Below are 21,963 nucleotides of genomic sequence, written 5' to 3'. Positions count from 1 at the left end.
AAGTAGGTAGGGTAAAAGTTGCAGGTGGATACATTTTTCGAGAATCCTGAATATAGGGGACAGGATAGCTACTGGGCAAAAGCTGGAGATAAAAAAGTTGTTACCTCCTTTGTGGAGGGGGAAGATGAGGGCTTTTTTCCAGAGGAGTGGTACGTAGGACTCTTGGATGGAGTGATTAATTAGGATGCTGATGGGAAGGGCTATGACATAAGCAGCTAGTTTAAGAAAGTTGGATGGAATGTTATCTGTGGCATTAGAACAAGGTTTTAATTTTAGTAGGAGCTTTTTTATAGTGTGGGTAGGAATGGACTTGGGAGTGAAAGGGGAGGACTGAGAGTTATTGGAGGTTAAAGCCATGCTTTCAGATATGTTGGAGGAGATATTATTATGGAAAGATGAGGTAAGTTTGACTATGGAATCAATGAAAAAGGAGTTGAATTGGGTAGCGAGGAAAAGGTCAGGAGAGTCTGTGTCAGGTCAGGGGTTTTCTTTCTTGCCTGGAGAGAGAGAATTGATGCGATGCTACTCCAGAATTTTTTTGAGTTGGTTTTATGGCTGTTTTGAAGTTTAAGATAGTAGGATTTACGGTTGATGGCTATTTGTTTTTTTACTTGATTTCGTAGTTGCTTGTATTCAGCAAGAGAGTTGGGAGTTTTGAATTTTTTATAGCATTTCCAGGTTTTGCCTCTGAGATGCATAAGGATTTTTGTCTCTCTGGTTAGCCAGGGTGTTGTTTTGGATTTGAGTCTTCTGGTTCTGCAGGGGGCAAAGCAGTTAAGTAGATCAGAGAAAACTGTATTGAAGTGTGAGACAGTGGCGTCCAAAGGAAGGGACTTTAGAGGGTTCCAGTTTATCTGTTTTAAGCCATTGGAGAAGATTCGGGGATTGAAGTTTTTTATGGTGTGGGTTGTAATATATTTATGTTGAAGGAGGAGGGGGGAAGGGGAATGGTGTGCGAAGGCAGGAAAATGGTCAGTAAGGGAGTCAGGGAGAGTGCCACTATCAGAAATTCAGTTTGGGTGGGAGACTAGTATCCATTTGAGGATGCTACCTGTAGTATTATCTTTATTTGATCTAGTAGGAATTTTGATTAGCTGTGTGAATTGATATAGGTTAATGCTTTGAGAAGTGACTGATGAGTCAATGGAAGACCAGTTAATATTGACATCACCTAGGATTATTGTCTCATTATTTATGTTGGTGGTGAACCAGGAGAGAATATCTTCCAGAATAGGGATATTGTTGCAGGTGGTATGTACAAAGTGGCAATGCATAAACTTTTATTGTTGTTAACTTTGAGAAGGGCCAGGGTTAGCTCAGCAGTGTCAAATATGGGTATGGGCTTAGTATAGGGTGTCACTGTTAAGGAGACGGAGAAGAGTAAGGCTGCTACTCCACCTTTCTTTTGGGATCTGTCATTTCTTATGAGTTTATAGATTGGGTGTGTTATTTCAGTATTTTTTATATGTGGCTTTAGCCAGGTTTCTGCGATAGAGAGAATATCAGGTTTGATGAGGGAGATCCAGGCATGAAAAGCAGGTATTTTATTACAAAGGCTCCTGGCATTAAGTGTAGCAAGGAGAAGAGATTTGTGGGGTGGAGGTGAACAATTTGTGTTTGGTTTGGAAGTGGAGTTATATGATGGCCCTGGGTTAGGATGTATATTTCCAGAGCGGAGGAGAAGGGAGATTAGTTTAGAATAGAGTTAAGGACAGGTATCTATGTTCTAAGGAGTTATAGGTTAGATAGAACTCCATTAGATAGGCTCCATTAGAACCTATGGAGCTTAGCTCGATGGGTATGGGAAGTAGTTTACAGGGAGAAAGGAAGAGTTTCCTTTTAAATAGAAAAGATACATTATGTTTATAGAGATGGGAAGAGATTTGGGCTGTGGGGGAGATTCTTTTTTAATGTATATTGAAGTTGTGTGAAAGGGAGGAGAATAATGGAATTATGAGAGATTAGTGAGGTAGAGTTGGTAGAAGAGAATGAGAGATTGGAATAAAGACATTAGAGCATGTGAAGGTTTTGCTTGCATGATAGGTGTTAGGTGAAGTTAAGTGAGAGGGATATTTAGGAGAGAGACAGAAAGTGATGGGAGAGGTGTAGGTTAAAAAGGTTAGTGAGTGGATTTCTAGACAGAGATGTTGCAATGTGAAAGGATGTGTTAAGCAGAGGGAAGTGAGTGGAACTAGGAATAAAGCTGAAGAAAGTGATAGTGATTAGTGGGAGGGGGGGCTGATTATGATAGGGAGTTGTGGTGTGGGAGTGGATAGACAGGTAGGAAGTTAGATGTGCTGGGGGCGGGTGGAATTTGGGGGCAGGATAGGGGAGCGGAGTGAGTCCATAGGGCAAACGGAGCGTGTAGAGCTGAGGAAGAGAGAAGCCACCCAAAGAATTACTTATTTCTTCATTGAAAGAAAAGCTAAGATTACTGCCATCTAATATCTTTCAATAGTTGTATTTCTAAACCTCTGTCACAAAAAAAGTTTTACTTTTTCATCTGCCATTGGTTATTGTGGTAGTTACACCGTTAATCTCTAGGTTTTCTAACAATTCTTCACACTTTTTTGGTAAATCTGCTGTACTTGGCATATGTGCTGTGGGCACTTCATTGCCTGGTCTGTATTTCATTTTTAGATGTTACTTTTGTAGATTGTGCAGTCTAAGAGGTATCTTATTCATAGACTTTTTGGATATGAAGTGTTTGCATCTGTACAACTGTAAAGACATATTAGTTGAATTTCTCACATCCATACTTTATAGCTAACAGTTCCCTTTCCATCTGAGCACATCTGTTTTGTGCATCCGTAGTTACACTCCCATAGGCAACTAGTCCATTCTCTTACAGGCAAGGGTGTAGCAAAGCATACTCTGTGTACTCAAACGACCACATTTTTTCTGAGCATCTTGTACAGACTTCAACACTTAAAAAGCACAAAATGTTTAGAACTGTGCAAACAAATATTTACAGACTAGAGGTATACAGAGAAGGCTATTATGAAAGGAATACACCTCTAAAAATAGCTGTGAGTGGTTACGAATGGTAACAGTTGAAATATGTTCACTTCCTATATATCTGGGGTAACATTTTGAGTGTTTAGTACATTTTTAAACTGACAGTTGGGTAGTGGCACAGCAGCATTAAGTTTGAGTACAAAATGTAGAAGTCTAGCCTAACCCCTGCTTGTAGGATTATATGTCGTACACCATTCTGACTGACATGTATATGCAAAACAGTTGTCATTATCTGTTAAGAGTTCAATGTCCTAAATACAGGCTCACAACCCTAACTGAGGATCTCAGTGGACTTTAAGACCAATATAAAATAGCTTCTGCTTATCAATGCCTCCATAATTGTACAACATTTTTTTAACATAACCAAAGATGGTGCCTAACAGTCAAAGGTAGTCTATTCCCTTACCTTGCCATGCCATGGAAAATGCTTTATTTGTTGAAAAGATGTACTTGTATACACTTTAAATGCATCGTATTATATCAGATTTTTTTATCATGATTCAGTAGAAACATTAAAGTTTGCTGCCAATAACTTATTGTGGACACAGTTCTAGGCTTTGATAATTAGCCCTTTTAAGTCTAGAGTATACTGTTCATGACCCCAGTGATATTAATCGTATCTCACAGGAATTGTATTTATATTACCCAGTTTTTTTTAAATCTAATTCTTCTGTTTCCTTTCAAGTTTTTTTTAAATAATCAAATATGAAATATAGACATTAAGATCGAAATCCAATATAGCGCCATATCAGGATTATAGACACAGTATCTCTATCAGTCTAGCAGAACTTGTTCTTCTTCTTAGATTCATGATAGCCAGCGATGTAATGTGGTCCTATCTCGCCTACATTCATTACTGACGGGCTCCGAGCCGAGAATCGGCTCCGACTCGGCCGCTATAACTAGCACAAAGTCTCTAATTGGCTGGGCTAAGCCTGTATCCCAAGATGCACCACGCCCAAACCCCCAGATCTCGTTTGCCGCTCGTTGAGTGAAGACGTGGTCTCAAGCTTGGCTGTGGCTAAGTACTTTATTGAACTATTTACTTAGTTTTCTGTGGAATATTTTCCAACCAAAAGCTGTTTTAATAGCTACGTTTTGTGTCTGGGTGTTTTTTGTGACCTTTTCCTTTGATAATTGTAGTTGTGGTATACTTGTGTTTGGCGGGCTAGGCCCGTTTAAGTTAGAGGGCCTTAGCCCTGTTCGGTGTGTCTCCTTGGTTTCGTTTAGGGGCGTTTGAGTTAGAGCCCCTTCATGTTGGTGTAGTTTTGTGTGGCTTTAAAAATGTCAGGCAAAGATCAGAAGGAACATAGGCCTTCTGGGTTCAAAAAGTGCGCCAAATGTTCATATAAGATGTCTTTAACTGATGGCCATGCCATCTGTGTATACTGTTTGGGTGCTATACACTTGCAAGAATCCTGCAGTGTGTGTCATTCATTTAGTTCCAGGGTCTTACAAGAGAGAAAAAAATAAGTTGATTCTCAAGGGCCTGGTAAAACCTGCCTTTGAAGAAGTTTTGGAGTCTTCTCCTCCTAGCGGGAAATCTAAAACAAAAAAGAGATCTCCGGCTCCGTCCAGTTTGTCGGAGCCATCAGAGAAAAGATCGAAGACTGTTTCACCTTCCTCGGCTCCATTGGTCTCAGAGCCGCAGGAGATGCTGTCGGTACCGAAGACGACTTCCTCGGTTCCACTGCCTTCGGAGCCGAAGGAGGTTTCTGTTGTGTTGGAGCCGACCTCAGCTACAATTGTCTTGGAACCGATTCGGAGCCATTCTCCTAGCTTCGCATTGGTTCCTTTAGAGAAGACTTCTCGACCCCCCCTTCTGTGTCCTCCAAGTCCTCCAGGTTGTCTGATTCGGATTTGGATAGGGTGGTGCAGAGGCTCCTCCAGTCACCAGTGTTAATGAAATTATTCTCGGCTCCAGCCCAGTTGGCTCCGGAGCCTGTCCTTGTGTCGGTTTCCGATAATTTCTCCTCCGACCACCTCTGTGTCATCGGAGCCAGAGTGTTCTGAGTCGAGTGAGGTCCTTGGGTCGGCTCCGAAACCCCCTTTGAGTTTTTCGGCTCCGACCTCGGCTCCAACGCTTTCGGTCCCATCTGATGGTTTCGGCACTCAGGTTTCGTCGGTCGGACCCGAGGGGGATACATCGGGGCTCCAGACTTCGACTCCGAATCTCCCTCTTGGTGCTTCAGCAGAGGGAACCCCTGTTCCAATTGTGGTCTCGGAGACGGGTTGCTCCTCGGATTCAGGTGGACCCACCTTCGAGGCCATGAGCAGCGCACTGGCCAGGTCTTTGGTGACATCACTGGAGTCAACCACTCCTTTCCCGGACACTGTGACTAGAGCCTCTGATGCCCCCCTATCTGCAGGCAGCGGGGCTCGAAGGCCTGAGGATACCCCCATGCGTGGTCCCCTGCTTTCTGAGGGCCCTTCAGAGTCCTTGCCTGAAGAGCCTCCCAGAAAGAAGCTGTGTAAGAGGAAGCACATAGACTCCCCAGATGAGTCTGTCACCTCAGACACCGACCTCGATGATGCAGAGGGGTTCCCAAAGTCGTCCTCCGACGATGTCTCATTCTCCGACATCCTGGAGATTTTGAGACAGAGAGGCGACTGGCCCTCCAAAACCCCCTCTGAGGAGGAGTCGGTCTTCATCAAGGCCTTCGGAGCCCAACCTTCCACCTCCTGGCTGTCTCCCCCCTTCGATGAACTGTTGGACCTTATTTGTCGAAGGGTGTGGGAACACCCTGACTCTGTGGAACCGGTTCCCAGCCGCCCCAACAAGTTTTTGTCTGCGCCTCCTGGGAAAGAATTTTTGACGAAAGGAGTTCCTGTAGATGCCATGGTGGTGGCGTCTGCTACTCAGCAATAAGTTGCAGAGGCTTCTGCTTCCGTTCATCCTCCTAACAAGGAGTCTAGGAGTATGGATCGGTATGGAAAGTGTACCCTGTCCTCAGCGACCTTTACTTTGTGGTCACTGAATTATCTGTGTCATTTTACGAGGCTCCAAAGAGATCTCCTGAAGGAGTTGGGAGATGCTCTGTCGGGTAACTTGCCTGAGGCGGTGAGCCAGACTGTCAATGCCCAGCTGTCTACCCTGTTTTCTATTGTTAACTCGTCCATGAGGCTCATATCCTATGCAGCCGAGGGGGCGGGTAGGGCAGCTAGCTCAGACGTAGCCCTCAGGAGGCAAGCCTGGATGCACCTGTGTCACTTCGCGGAGGCCTTCAAGTCTTCCTTCACGGACGCTCCCTTTGACGGGTCCTCCCTCTTTGGACCCAAAGTGAAAGACACTCTCACCAGATGTGAGCAAGAGGGTAAGACTTTGTTTGCCGTTGGGGCCCGTTTTTCGCTTCCCTCTAGACCTTATCTCAAGGTGCAGAGGGGAGGAAAGATGTGGTTCAGGAAGTCTCAGAAATCTTATCCTGACCATCATGGTGACCCCCCCCCCCTCCAGAGGCAGAGGAGGCGGGAATTACTCTGGAAGACGTTGCCCTAGGGGCGGGGGAGGCCCCCACAACTCAGGAGACTGCGAGTCCTTTTGTGGTTCCTCCTACCAACGTCCCTGAGGGACTGCCCGACTGTGCCTCTCCGGAGCCAGTCGGGGGTCATTTCTCGAAGCATCTGCAAGCCTGGGAAAACATCACTCAGGATCATTGGGTGCTTCGAATTATTGCCGGAGGTTACACCATTCCCTTTATCTCACCCCCTCCGCCACCCAAGAGAGTCCCAGACGTTCCACCCAGTCAAAGGGACCAAGCAGCATTAGAAGTCTCAAAGCTGCTGGAAAAAGGAGTCATCCAACCAGTCCCCTCAGACCAGATCGGATCAGGAACTTACTCAAGGTTATTTTTGGTACCCAAAAGAACAGGGGACTTGAGGCCCATCCTGGATCTCAGCCGTTTAAACCGCTTCGTCAGGAAGTCCAAGTTCCGAATGGTCACTCTTCAAACCATTTTTCCCTTGTTGGAAAAAGGAGTATGGATATGCTCCATCGATCTCAAGGACGCCTATTATTACATCAGGATAAACAAGGCCTCCAGGAATCACGCTTCTGGCTGGGAGCCAGTCATTTCCAATTTCGAGCCCTGCTCTTTGGTCTCACCACAGCCCCCAGGGTGTTTACCAAATTCTGGCAGTGGTGACTGCTCACCTGAGACGTCTAGGATTCCAGGTGTTTCCTTACCTAGACGACTGGCTTCTCACCACCCCCACCAGGCATCTACTTGTTCAAGCCACGGAGGCCACCATCAACTTGGGTCAACTCCTAGGGATTACTTTCAACTGGCAAAAATCTGTCTTGCTACCATCACAACGTGTTGCATTTATCGGCGCAGAGCTAGATTCCGTAGAAATGAGGGCTTTCCTTCCTACAGAAAGAATAAAAGTGCTACAGGCTCAAGTTTTGGCCTTATTACCTCTGAAAAAGGTCCAAGCCAGACTAGTTCTTCAGTTACTAGGTTCCATGGTGGCCACCATCCTCCTAGTACCCCTGGCCAGGCTACATATGCGGACACTACAGTGGCTTCTTTCGCTTCAGTGGTCCTTTCAAGAGCTCCCTCTGTCTCATCCGATTCTTATAACGGAACAATGCCGACAGGATCTGCATTGGTGGCTTCATTCACCCAATCTGAACAAAGGTAGATCCCTGAATCCTCCTCCCCCTACTGCCACAGTGACCACGGACGCCTCCCAGACAGGGTGGGGGGGCATTATCTGGGCAGAACGGTCCAAGGCACGTGGCAGGAACACGAGGTACACTTGCATATAAATGTTCTGGAGATGAGATTGGTGCTACTAGCGTTGCAAGCACTTCACAGCTCTCTTCCCAAGGGAACTATTTCTATTCTTTCCGACAACATGTCAGTCGTGTGGTACCTGAATAAACAGGGGGGGAACCAAGTCATATCCCCTTTCCAGAGAGGCCATGAGAGTGTGGAATTGGGCGGTGTCTTCCCAACGCTTTCTAGTGGCAACACACATTCCGGGGAAGTCCAATGTGATAGCAGACAGGCTAAGCAGAGCTATTCTGATGCCTCACGAGTGGTCCCTGAACGATCGAGTTGCTGCTCAGATCTTCTCCAGGTGGGGTCTACCTTGCTGCGACCTCTTTGCCAGTCCCCTCAATGCCAAGTGCAGCAGTTACTTCACTCTGATCCCTCCTCAGGGGGAGTCACCCAGGGATGCTCTAGTCCACGATTGGCTCCCCGGTCTGCTCTACGCCTTCCCTCCGTTTCCTCTGCTGCCAAGAGTGATTCAGAAAGCAACTTCCTTGGGAAGCAAAATGATTTTGATCGCACCACACTGGCCCCATCAAGTTTGGTTCCTTTTTCTCCGGAGATATACCATGGACGGTCCTTGGATTCTGGATCCAGTTCCAGACCTATTTACTCATCTGTTAGGGCAGTTCCACCCATCCCTGCGAACCCTCAAGCTCACTGCCTGGCTTCTCCACTTCCGTCCTTAGTCAGACAGCTTTCCTTTACACCAGAAGTGGTACAATATCCTATCTTCTTCCCACAAGTCATCCACTAGAAAGATATACTCCAGTAAATGGTAGAGAGTTGCTATCTGGGCCCAGTCACATAATCTAGATCCCTTTACAGCCCCTGTGACGGCAGTTTTGGATTTTTTGGCGACGCTTTTCAGACAAGGTTCCGCTGCCTCCACTATTACGTTACAGCTGGCGGCAATTTCTAATTTTCACATTTCATATAAGCCTTCCCTCATGGGCCATAAACTGTGTAAAGCATTCCTAAAAGGAGCCTGGTTACTTCATCCCCCAGTTTCACAGCGAGTTTTGCCATGGGATTTAAACTTGGTGCTTAGAGCCATAACTTCTTCTCCCTTTGAGCCTGCAGCCACTTGTGAATTCAAATATTTGTCTTGGAAGACGGCCTTTCTGGTGGCCATTACTTCAGCCAGAAGGGTATCAGAGCTTCAAGCCCTTTCTGTTAAACCTCCTTATTTGATTTTTCATAAGGATAGAGTATCCTTGAGACTCAACCCTTCCTTTCTTCCTAAGGTTTCTTCTACCTTCTGTCTTCACCTATCCATTGAGTTACCGGTGTTTTTCCCACACTTTTCAAACAAGGCAGAATTCAAATTTCACCAATTGGATGTACATAGACAACTAAGGTTTTATTTGCACAGGACAAAACAAGAGAGGAAATCAGATCAGTTGTTTGTGTCCTTTTCAGAGAACAGGATTGGTAGCCCTGTGACCAAAGGCACTATTGCAAGGTGGATTAAGGACTGTATCTCATTTATTTACACATCAGCAGGGAGAGATCTACCTTTCCCAGTTAAGGCGCATTCTACCAGGGCTATGGCTACCTCAGTGGCTTTTCATGCTAAGCTCTCTTTGGATGAAATCTGTGCAGCAGCCACCTGGGCTTCCCCACACACATTTATTTCTCATTATAAGCTGGACATGGCTTCTAGAGGCCGGGCTTCCTTTGGTTCCACGGTGCTCAGGAGTGTTTTTTCATGTGCCTCCCAGGATATAGGTGCTAGGGACGCTGTCCCGTCAGTAATGAATGTAGGTGAGATAGGACCACATTACATCAATTAGTTATGTACTCACCATAACGATAGATGTATGTGGTCCATCTCGCCTACATTCTTACGTACCCACCCACCTTCCCCCTTCCTGGTGGACTTGGAGGAAATTTATATTCTTAGACCCTTCTGAGGATATTATTTTTTCTCTCTTCTTGCTGTGTGTTCCTGTGGGGTTATATATGTGTAATGATTATATTGTGGCAAACAAGTTCTGGGGGTTTGGGCGTGGTGCATCCTGGGATACAGGCTTAGCCCAGCCAATTAGAGACTTTGTGCTAGTTATAGTGGCCGAGTTGGAGCCGATTCTCGGCTCTGAGCCCGTCAGTAATGAATGTAGGCGAGATGGACCATATACATCTATCGTTATGGTGAGTACATAACTAATTGTTTTCCTGTACACATTCTGCACACAATACTTGAAATTCAGATTAATTAGTAATAATCCCCAGGTCTGTGTATGTAGTTACAGGTTTGTCAAGTGAACTGTTTATGGCATGTGAATACCAGTTATCATTATTATTTGCCATTATGTAGTAACCCACATTTTTGATGTTAACTAGCCTTCCAGCTTTTCAAGCTCTGGTTGTAAGATTGCATGATAATTAAAATTGCATACTGGTAATGGCATTTTAGAATCATTTGAAATTTTGTTATGTATTATTAGCTTTACATTTGGCATTGACATCATAAATTAATTAAAGAAAAATGAACCCAGTATGAAATCCTTAGGTTTAACTTGTACATTTACCATAGGGCCTAGTATTTTAGTATTTGTGTATTTGTAATTATTTTAAACATTTCAAAGCCGTCTTCGTGTCCTTAGCTCCATTCCCAGTCTTTCTTAAAAGTGCAGGTATCTCAAATGTATTAGGTACAGACTTTGCAAGCTATTCCGTCATTCTCAGAAAATTCTTTAGTGACTCCCTGCCTTTCTGGCCTAGGCATTTTCATGGTTGTTTTGACTTTTTCTCTACCATGCTTCAGTCCTTATGATGGTAGAATATGACTGTGCATTTCAGACTTGCTGCTGTTATGTTACATTTGCTGTTATTTAACTTGAAATTATGGTTTCTTAATCTAGTTAGCAGCTGTATGGCCTCGGTGGTGCAGCGGTTAGCGTTGTCGCCTCATGCAAGAGTTTCTCCAGTTTGATTCTCGGCTGGAGCGCCTTCTGTGCAGTCTGCATGTCTTCCTTGTGGTCATGTGAGTTTTAAAGACATGCAGGTAGGTGTGTGTGCCTTCTGTGAAAGTTGGGTGCCAGGCTGGCAACTCAACACTGTAAAAACTCCACTGTGGCAACCCCTAACCGGGAAAAGCTGAAAGATATTGCTAATCTATTTAGCAGCTATGTCAGTCTCTTTTCATGCTCTTCCTGTGTCTGCCCCATGCTAATAGAGTCACAGTTATGTTTCTAACACCAAACCTTCCATTTTATTTATGCAACAGCAGTTTGGAATTCTTGTGATGTTGATGAAATGTAAAACAGAAATCTATTGGATCTGTACCTTTCTATAAGTATATGAAATTCTTTGAATCTGAATATTTTACCACTCAGTTTCTCATAAGCCAAACAACTCAATATATTAGAAGAATTTACTTCTTTATGCTGTACTGTTTCAGAAAAGATCTTGTATTTTTTTTTTAAATTCACATGTCAGCATTCATTGGCCTAATGATTTCACTGAGAGTATGTTAACATAATGTACATAATTTTCTGTTCAGTATTTTCTAGCCTAAGTTCTTTAAAAGTATCCACAGGTAGCTTCCCTACTTGTACTTAATTGGTCCATTTTGTTATAGTGGGACAGGAGTTTGGCATTCCCTGGCCAGCCAAAAGCACTGCAGCCCATTTGTTCCTGTCGAAGAATCCCAATTGGCCCTCCATTCCTCAAAAAGAGTCTGGTAGTAGGTACAGACTAGCTTCCTACAAAGCAGGCTATCCTCTCCCTAAGAAGCACCCCCCTGCCCTCCCTTGGTAGATTTTCTGAGCTCTACAATTACTGCCTTCTGATGGGAAGTGTGCTTCTGCATACCAGTTTGCCCTCATTCATAGTGCAAGTACACTCAAACAGTATGGGCTCAGTAGGCTGTGATGCCACTGGGTGTAGCATCTAGTCCTCCCACTAGGTGTCATTTGTGTGAAGACAGAGCAGTCTTTTCCCCAGGATGGACAAGTTGGCAGTAGACACTTAACTTCCCTCCTTCCTGGCCAGCTTCTGTAGGCACCCAAGATGCTACTCAAACTCAAGCCACCTGTGCCATAGTCAGAGCTTTACACGTCTATCCTGTGGAACTGACTCTGCTTTAAAGGTGTTGTGATACAGAATATTACACTTTGCTCCTGATTGTTTATTTTTTATTGCAGTTTGGTAACTGGGTAAGTGGATGGTGAGCTGACCCTTTTCATCGTTGACCCAGACTCAAATAGAGCAACAGTATAAAATAGTACAATGATAATATGTTGCTTAAGCCTGTGAATGTTCTAAGAACATAAGCAGAAAATATATATCTACAGAGGCAAGTAGACGTATCTTGACAGAATGTTCAGAATGTTGGCACTGTTTGCAGGTTCCACAGGTTTTTATGTAACCTTCATGAGATTATTTTCCTTGCGTAGTATAGATAGGTATGTGTTTGAATTTGATGGGCCTGTTTCTACTCCTAGTAAAGTCAACATTTTACAATTGCTTTTTAATATTTCTTCAGTCTGACTTATTTTTTCTTTGTCAAAGATGCATTTTCAGTCTTCACTGTATTAACTTTTTTAGTTCAGGAGCATCAAGATAGATCATTCCATGCTTTCCATCAGTGTGCAAATCCTTTTGAAAACACTTTGTTCTTACACAGCTCAGAAAATATTTTGTGTTTAGTCACATATTCTGTATGATTTATTAAAAACAGGACAAGGATTCCTCTTGTGCCAACATGTACAAGATAGTATATGAGGCTTGAACTTCAATTACACAAGCCTTACTCTGTTTTCCATGTTTTTTTTTTTTCCACAGTAAACTATCACATGGTTCTTCTTTTTTATATCCATTACTGGTGCAACACATTCTCACTTTATTTCTCATTTTATCCTTTTTGTTTGACTTGCACTATGTCTTACACGTATCTTTCGCTTCAATTAGTTCTTTTAACTGCATGTTTGTGTTTCACGTGATGTGAATACACCCGAAGCTTTCGATAATATTGGGTGTGTTTTTTTGTAAAAGCTTGCCTCTTCCATCATAATTTCTTATATATTATTCTAGCTCATTAAAGAATCATACAACTAACCAAAGTCATGATCTTTTAATTCTTCAGCTTATTGTATACATCTGTAGTCTTTGTAGGACCTTGTGACCTTGTAAAGAGCAAAAAGAGAATAAAGGATAAAATATTTGTTGTCACTGTAATTTATGAACTTCTCTGTTGTTGTTGTTTCAGTTTTTTATTTATCCTCATCATGAAAAGTAAGAGTTGGATACCTTTAAGATTTCTTTACCAGCTACAAGCAGAAGTACTGCTTCTATGGTACAGTCTTACACTTCACATAAAGCAAGGTGCTTTTCTTTCTCTATTCAGACAACATTTGGATGAATGGATGGGTAACTGCAAATTTGCCTCATGGTTTAGCAATCATTTCTCTAATGGATAGGGGCAACATGTAAGTGACCCAATATATAGCTGATTGGCCCATGTCTGATGGTGCAGTGGTAGCATTGTCACCTCACAGCAAGAGGTTCACTGGTTCGATTCTCAGCTGGGGTGCCTTCTGTGCAGAGTCTGCATGTCCTCCCTGCATTCATGTGGGAGTGGCGCAGTGGTAGCGTTGTCGCCTCACAGCAATAGGTTCTCCAGTTCGATTCTCGACTGGGGTGCCTTCTGTACGAAGTCTTCATGTCCTCCCTGCGTTCGTGTGGGTTTACTCCAGGTGCTCCGGTTTCCTCCCACATTACAAAGACATTCATCTGGAGTGTTTCTCCCTGGGCTTCCACTGAAAATTGGCTTTGTTCCAAGTCAGACTTTCCCGGGTAACAAATGTTAAATAAATAAATAAAATAAATAAATATTCGTATGCAAAATATAATGGTTAAAAACTACCATGGGAATGGAAGGCTAGGTCTGTTAAGATCCTCACAAATCAGTAGCTTAGTAAGAACTTATAAACCTATAAATATATTTCTTTACTTCTGCAGCTATTATTTTTTCAGTTGTACAATAATTTCTTCTCTTTTCTGACTCCATGTAATGTCTGTATGCATAATAAGCAATGCACACAGTCACTGAGGATATTCATTAAGGTGTATAGTCACACTGCATGTCATAGGATACGCCTTATTTCTACACAATTCAGTTTCCTGTTGCTAACTTGTTGGGATTTAAAGGTATATACCCCCATATCTTATAGTATTATCTTAAAAATGAATGTAGTAAATGACATTACGTAATGCATCAGAATATTTTTATGTGCATTGTGTAATGCCAGGCCACAAAATAGTCTTAATAAATAATCCGATTAAAAAATAGAAATATATATTTTTGAACTGCAAGAGTAATCAAAACAGCACGTATGTTGTGCTTTATCTTATAGAAAATAGTTCCCCATGATGGCTTGTAGCTTGGAAGTTTGCTCTCACAGACCACGCTTTGAGCAGACAGGCTTAAATTGAATTAAACTGGCATTCTTGAAAAACATGCTTTATGTGAGTATAAGCCAGATTTGTACTTGGGCAATGTGTGGTGTGATGCAATGAAGTGGAGAAAGGAGTTGCCTGTTCAGTGACACAGTCTGATGCACAATGCTTCTGCACTGTCCATGTTTCTTCTGTGAAGCCCCATGGTGGGGTGTAGAAGCTGAGGAAGAACTTGTTTTAATCTCATTGCAGACCTAATGACTACAAGAGATGCATTGCAAAATGAAATTATAAGCTTTCTGTGGTATCCACTGACACATAACCATCTAATAACTAAAAACAAATTACAGTCTAGCAGGATGATTTACTTCAGAAATCAAGTAATAGTAGCAAACAGCACTATCAGACTGTAAGAAACATTAATGTCTAAGAATAAATGTCTGTTTAGCTTGTTCTTCAAAATTGTGAGCAGACGTCTTCAGAATAAATATTCACATAACATTTGAACACAATTTAAATTAATTATTATAAACCACATGATACACATCAACCAGTCAGATAATATTTACAATTTACATCCCCATCTAATTATATTTGGCATCATCAGCCTAGATCATGATGCCCCGTATAATATACAACTTACAAGTCCTTTTACAGGAACTATAAACATTTCTGTATTGTCTTGTCAGTCAGTTGTGCATTGCATCATAATCCTTCTCCAGTTTCTGGCACATGAAACCATAACCATGGTATTAATTAAGTCATCACTTATTATTCCACCCTTATACTGCCATTTAAGGAGCTTGTTCTGTATACACTGAGTGGTTTGTTTACTGGTATCTTCATCACTAGCCAGCCACAGCTGAGAGGGAAATGTTTTGCTTTTTCTCTGATTTTGCCTTACAGGAAAACTGATGAGCAAGAGCATGGGAACACTTGCTGTAGCTGTAAGGTAATAGAGTTCAGGGAGGATATCTGGTCAGTTTAATCAAGTCTTTCTTGAGTAATGCCATAAGCACAAACTGTAGCTTAAAATGGAACTCCGGGGTTGTGACAGATAAAGAAGATGTGTATTCCTCCAACAAGCGTTGATTTCCTTATTGATTAGATTGGTACAAGGTGTGGGTGTTTTTGTGTGAATTTTTTCACTTTGTTGTGCAGCAGTCATTTGCTAGCTGATGCATAGGTTCATAGGTAGTTACTAGGCTATCGGCCCAAGGGCCTAAGTAAGCCTAGCCAACAAGGTTCCCTGGCTTACGCCACCCAAGAAAGTTAATTTCCTGTGTCCCTGTCGAGCAGACCCACAGGAGTGATCCCCGGGGTGTATTTCCTATTTCCCATCCACTCATCAAGATTTTTCTTGAATAGTGCTAATGAGGAACTTTGCTTGACATAGATAGGTAGCTTGTTCCAGAGTATAGGAAGTCTCTGGGACAGGAATCTATCCCTCCAGCATGTCCTGTTATTGTGGTGACAAGGTTTAGGTACCTAGAGCATGTAGCTCTGAGGGATTGGGATTTCTTTAGGTGTAGCATGTCCAACAGCTCTGGGTTTGACATAGCTTTATGTGTTAGGCAGAGAACACCTCGGAGTAGGCGATATGCTACGGAGTAAAGCTGGAGTTTTTTGAGGCGTTCAGTGTAGGGCATTTGTTTGAGGCTAGTAATCCTCTTTGTGAGGTACTTCTGTGGCCTTTCCAGCTGCTGCAGATGTCTTGTGAGGTACATTCCAAAAGGGCCATTGTACTCTGTAATGGGTCTAATGAGTGCCGAGTAGAGGGGAAAAATAACTTCTTTTTTCCTGGATGAGAACCCTTTTGTGATGAGGTGTGCCACATAGAAGGATTTCCTGACTACTGTGGTGATGTGATTATCAAAGGAGAGACTGCTGTCGACCTGAGTCCCAAGATCTCGTATCACACATTCTGAATTATGTAGACTGCTGTTTATCTGGTAGTTCATGGGTACAGGGTTTTTACCAAAGGGGATGACAATGCACTTTTTGGCATTGAGCTTAAGTCCATGCCTCTGACACCAGGCATCTGTCTCAATGAGGCCCTTCTGTAGGATGTCCACATCATTTGGGGACTCGATTGTGGCTCCTAGTTTGCAGTCATCTGCGAACTTCATTAGCCAGGGGCCTTCTGTTTTAGCCTGTACTTCAGAGAAGTAGATGCCAAACAGGAGAGGTCCCAGGACTGAACCGTGTGGTACTCCACTTGTCACTGGTTTGAAGTCAGATTTGGAGTCTGCGATGTTTACAGTGTGGGTTCTGTCAGTGAGCCAGTTGGCAACCCATCTTGTGACGTAGGGATTTATACCTAGTTTAGTGAGTTTAGCTATAATTCCACAATGGGGGATGGTGTCGAAAGCCTTGGCGAGGTCAAGCTAGGCTGTGTTAACCACCTTACCCTCGTCTACAGCTTTAGTGACTACCTCAAAGAAGTTGATCAGGTTCAGAAGGCATGATCTGCCTTTCACAAACCCGAACTGTGTGGGTCCAGAGTTTGGAGGTTACCAATGTCTTTGTTTGAGTTCCATGATAATACATTCCATGGCCTTGCAGACCAGGCTCGTCAGGCTAATAGGGCGATAGTTCCCAGGATCAGTGGTGGCTCCCCCTTTGTGGAGTGGGATAACTGTTGCTGTGGGCCATTCATTGGGCACAAAGCCTGACATGAGACTATGATTGAACATGGTGCTTAGGTGGGGAGCGAGTTCATTCCGAAGTTCATGTAAAACGAAGCCTGGGATGCTGTCCAGTCCCATGGATGCTGTGTTTTTGGTTTTAGAGAGTGCAGCTTTTACCTGCATAGATGTGATTACAGGGACCCTGCATTCTTCCTGTATAGATATGGGCCCTTTAGGGAGTGAGAGGGGGATAAAGTTAGCACTGAACCTATCTGCCAGGATGTTGGGAATATCAGTTGCTTCTGTAATTTTCGTGCCGCTGTGCTGTAACTCAGAGCAGATCTGGGTGTTGCCAATGAGATTCTTGACATAGCTATAGAATGCTTTGTGGTTGCCATTGGAATCAGTGGCGATTTTGTTTTCATAGCTAGCTTTGGAGGATCTTATAAGGGATTTCAGCTTCTTACTGAGGCTGACCAGGGAGCTTCTCCACTCATGGGATTTTACACTCTTTTGCAACAGTTTCTTCCTTCTGTTGTAGAGTTTGTTTATGGTAGGGGACCACCGGATTGGCTTCCTTTTTTTGGAGGATAGCGTCTTGGTTCCGTTTGGGATAGCACAATCCATGCACATGTGTAAGTGCTTATGGAGTGCATTTGTGTAGGATTTAGCAGTCGTAACTGTATTGTCCATCTGAATGGATGTTATGAAGTTCACCACTTCGGTCTTAAGAAGCATGAAGTTGACTTTGGAGAATTTTTTTACCGTGGTTTCCTTAATCGGGGGGGGGGGGTGCAGATATCTAGGGTGATTAGCTTATGGTTGGATCTGACCAACGAGGAGTTTACTTCAGGTGTGGAACACTGGCCATTCATGTTGGTAATGACTAGGTCTAGGATATTGTTGCCCCTGGTGGGGGTGTGGATAAGTTGATCCAGGGCATTGGAATTTATGAATTCCAGAAAGCGTTGAGCGAAGGAGTTGGTACATGAGTAGTTTTCCCAGTTAATGGTGGGGTAGTTGAAATCGCCCATTATTAGGGTGTTTGGTTGAACCCTAATATTTTCAAGTATATCAAGAAAAGAGGAGTGGGAATCCTGGGGCATGGTGGGGGATCTGTAGCAAGCTACAATTTGGATTGCAGTTTTGCCCAGAGTTAGTTGCACTTGGATAAACTCGGATGCATTATGCTGCGCAACTAGCCTGGAGGTGTGGATATCCTTAATGAATTTGGACACACCTCTGCCTTTGGTGTTCTGGTCCAGGTTAGATGGCCGAAAACTGTGGCATGAGTTATAGCCTGGTAATGCATGGGTGTTCTCTAGAGCCTTGAATCAGGTCTCAGTCACTGCACAGATATCGATGTTCTCCATTTTAAGTAGTGCCTCGAGTGAGTGCCTTTTGAGATTTAGACTTCATTTCAGGAAATGATGTTTCAGGAAATGATGTCATGTTTTTTTTAAAGTATTTAAGGGTTGACTTTTTGTTTATGAATTGTCTGAAGAAGTTTACATATTTTTAGTAAATGAAAGCGCTAACATACAGTTTTTGTTTCCTAGCATGGTGCTTTTTCCATGTTTTATTTTTTATTAGTTTGTTGAATTATTTAGTTTGTTTGTTTCTGTTACAGTGGTGAATTTGTCATTTGAACCTTGCCTAAAAAAGGCACTATAGGGGCGACAAGACCCTTAGCCAGTATTCGGAATCCCAGGGGCGACAGGTACAGGCCATCTCTGGCAAAGCATCATGGTCTGTCAACCATGTTGTCCCAGGCAGACAGATACTGGATCCCCTTAGAATGACACCAGAAGCTTAGCCAATTGTTGAAGTCAATAATTTTTGTCCTTGTACTGCAATATCATTCTGGGCGATGGCAGGATGCTACTCAGGGCTGGGGTCATACCTGTATGGGCTACAAAATCTGAGAACTCTTCCATGTCTCTTTTCATGTAGTCCAGTGAGGTACGTCTCAGGTCGTTCACACCAACATGGACAATGACAGAGTCATATTTGTACTTGTTGTGGAGTGACCTGAGTACGTGGGATATGTGGCGGATCATGGCACCCGACAGGCAGCTGACAGTAACCTTCTCCTTGTTTAGCTTGGTGAGTGGGACATCAGTGTGCCTGACTACAGAGTCACCTATGACTAGAGTGTTGGGTACATTGTTTTGCCTTATGGGCTGTAGTTTATTGGCAGACTGAGTGTGTGGGCTAAGTGTCATTTGGGTTGTGTTGGGGGGTGGAGGTTGCTTGAATTTCTGCTTTGGAAGTCTCTGTTGCTTCAGCAGATTTTTATTGGGCGCCTCTGCAAATGTTTTTGTGTTTCTATGTGTAGATTTTGGTGGTGTAGGTTTAATGGGATTATGTGATGAGTGTGGTGTGGTGCAAGTGTTTACCTTCTCCTCGTGACTGTCAAGTTCAGTCTTGGTTGGAGAGAGCTTTACCTCCAGTTTAGCTAGATGAGTGCATCTCTCACAGGTTGTGGTGTTGGGTGGTAGGAGGAGAGGGTTGTCTGTGTACATGAGGCAATTACTACATTGCCCCAAGATGCCCACATTCATCAGATAGGAGAGAACACTGGGAGCTGACCCTTGGAGATGCCTGAATAAAAAACTACTTTCCTCTAGATAAGTGAGGAAAGTGAGTATAAGTAAGTACAAAAACTGTTTTCCTCTAGGTAAAGAGGACGGTATAGTGCTATAGTAATTTGTAGCTTATTTAGCGCTAACAACAAGTTCTGCACAAGTGCTGAGCATGAATAAGCAAATTTAAGTGCTAAAACTAAGAATCTGTACCTGGATCTTGTGGTAGATAGGCTACCTAGTACTTACCACTCCCACTGATAAGCTAGAATGCTTCCCTCCAACACAGAAATGTTGGAGGGAAATGTAATGCTGTACAGGGCAAGGATTCATATACATATATATATATATATATGTGTGTGTGTGTGTGTGTGTGTATGGGTCTACCTGAAAAGAAAGAAAACCCACTTACCCTGAATTTCTAAAGACCAAGATGACTTCACTGAAACCACAGTTTAGCAAACACTCGGAACAGTGGAAAAGTTATTGGAGGATAGGAACCACTTGGTCACCATGCTGAATTTTACCGCTTTCCCCACTGTAGTGCGATCTGTGACTTGGTATATGTATATGTTTGTGAGTGTGTGTGTGTGTGTGTGTGTGTGTATATATATATATATATATATATATATATATATATATATATATATATATATATATATACCATAGATAGACCATAGATAGCTATATAGATATATAGATTTAGATATAGATATATAGCTGGGTCCACCAAACATCAAGGTAGTATGTTTATTCCTTGTGAAATTGATTTATTGTCATTTTGTACTACAGATTGGGATATGTAAAGTTCATCAGTGGCCTTTATTGTGAATTTGTATTATGTGAGATTGAGCCATTGGTAAAAATACTGTGAGTCACATCACCCTTTAAGTGGCAGTAGTGATTCTTTGAGAATAGTGACAGAAATCAGTGCCAAGCAGACAAATGAGGGTAGTTATATTTTTGGATATGCATATATATTTGAAATATTTTTACTATATTTGTTATTAATGAGTGTTGATAAATCTTTAGTAAATCTGTTCAAGCTTGCAAGAAATACATTCAGAACAGGAAAAAAAGGCTATTGTGTCACTGACCAAGATAGTACTTTCTGATGGTCTCTAGTATAGTGCTAGTCAAAATATACTTAATGCTCCTGCTTGAAACTGGGCCTCAGATGCAGAGTATGTGAGGATATAGCCCCAGTTGGTGGTTAGGGGCAGGGCTGGGGATAGTTTTTTGTGTATGTGTGAGAGAATTTTGGTTTTCAACAAGTCATAGTGTATCTTCTGTAAACTAGCATATGTAAGTGCAAGATAACAGAGAGAGTACCGGGTGCTGCAAGAATCTTTATTAAATGTTACTGGGCCAAAGAACCAAAAATGGCAAGGATGTACTAGTTAAACATTAGTTGGAGGGTGAAACACCACACAGAAATGACATCAGTCGAAATGCACATTTACCATAGATCAGGGGTCTGGTCCTTTTTTGTAGAGCTATGTGAAATGTGGACTGATAAAACTCTGTAGACAGAGTACTTTATTTGTAAATAATTGTAAAAACTTATTTTTAAATCTCAAAATTTGAAGAAAATCATTATTTGGTACTTACAACATTAATTATTTAAAATATGGTGTAATTTAGCAGAGATTGATAAAAACATACTTGTTTTTATCATGTGTAACATGTGTTGGGTATTTCCACATTTGGCTGCTAAAAGAGTTGCATTCTTAGGATGCTGTTTATTGACTATTTGATACATGTGAGAAAACTGCACTGAGTTGTTTATGATGGCCTTTTCCTAAAAAGCATCAGTGCTGAGGGGAGTTAGCAATGTGCTTGAAATGCAGGCAGTGTACTTGTTGCTAAATGTCCCTTTTTGTTTTTTTTTCTATTTAACAGTCATTTATTAACTGGATAAGGCTTGCTTTAGTACAGGCATGTTTTTCAGTGCGTGAGTAATTAGGGTAACATGGGAGTAGCTCACTATGCATTTGGACACTGAGGATTTCAGATATGAAATTATAAAGTCTGTCAGGATACATCACCTTAACCGTATGTTTTTACTACCATTTTATTTATTATGTTAATAAAAACAATTAGTTAAATGTTTAAAATGTGTACAGAAATTATCTTTTCTACATCTTTAAGGAAATCTAGTTTCAGACAAAAGGCTTGCTGTCTTTTATTTTATTTTTTGTGCACAGCTTCTTGCAGGTGGGGCACTGAGCTGTATTTGCTGAATACCTTTATGACAGTAGATTTGTTTAGACTTCAGTTGTAATCGTGAACACATGAATAATGTTTGACTCTTGGCGCACCACAACAGTAAGAAAAAATGGTGGCATGACAAACTGCAGTACTTTGCTACTCAGAGGTGGTCAGCACAGTTGGCATAGTGCATTTGTAGGTCAGAGTCATCTCTCAATAAGGCCAAGTATAAACTCCTGCCTCTGGGTGTCATTAAAATCACTTGTGAATCGGTACCTGACATACAGGAATGAGGTGAGAGGGCAGAAGGTACATGGGGAAAATCTTGGAGATGTTAAG

At 42.4% G+C, this 21,963-nt stretch overlaps 1 protein-coding gene across 6 annotated transcripts in view; it reads left to right on the top strand.

The window, feature by feature from the left end:
- Positions 1-21,963, top strand: part of ACACA (acetyl-CoA carboxylase alpha) — a 2,143,878-nt gene that overhangs the window by 944,630 nt on the left and 1,177,285 nt on the right. The gene's annotated exons all lie outside the window — the stretch shown is intronic.

This window comes from Protopterus annectens, chromosome 13.part0, assembly GCF_019279795.1.
Source record: "Protopterus annectens isolate FY-2018-M chromosome 13.part0, PAN1.0, whole genome shotgun sequence".
Classification (NCBI taxonomy): domain Eukaryota; kingdom Metazoa; phylum Chordata; order Ceratodontiformes; family Protopteridae; genus Protopterus; species Protopterus annectens.
The sequence above is the reverse complement of the archived record's forward strand: the minus strand, read 5'-3'. Positions and strand labels throughout refer to the sequence as shown.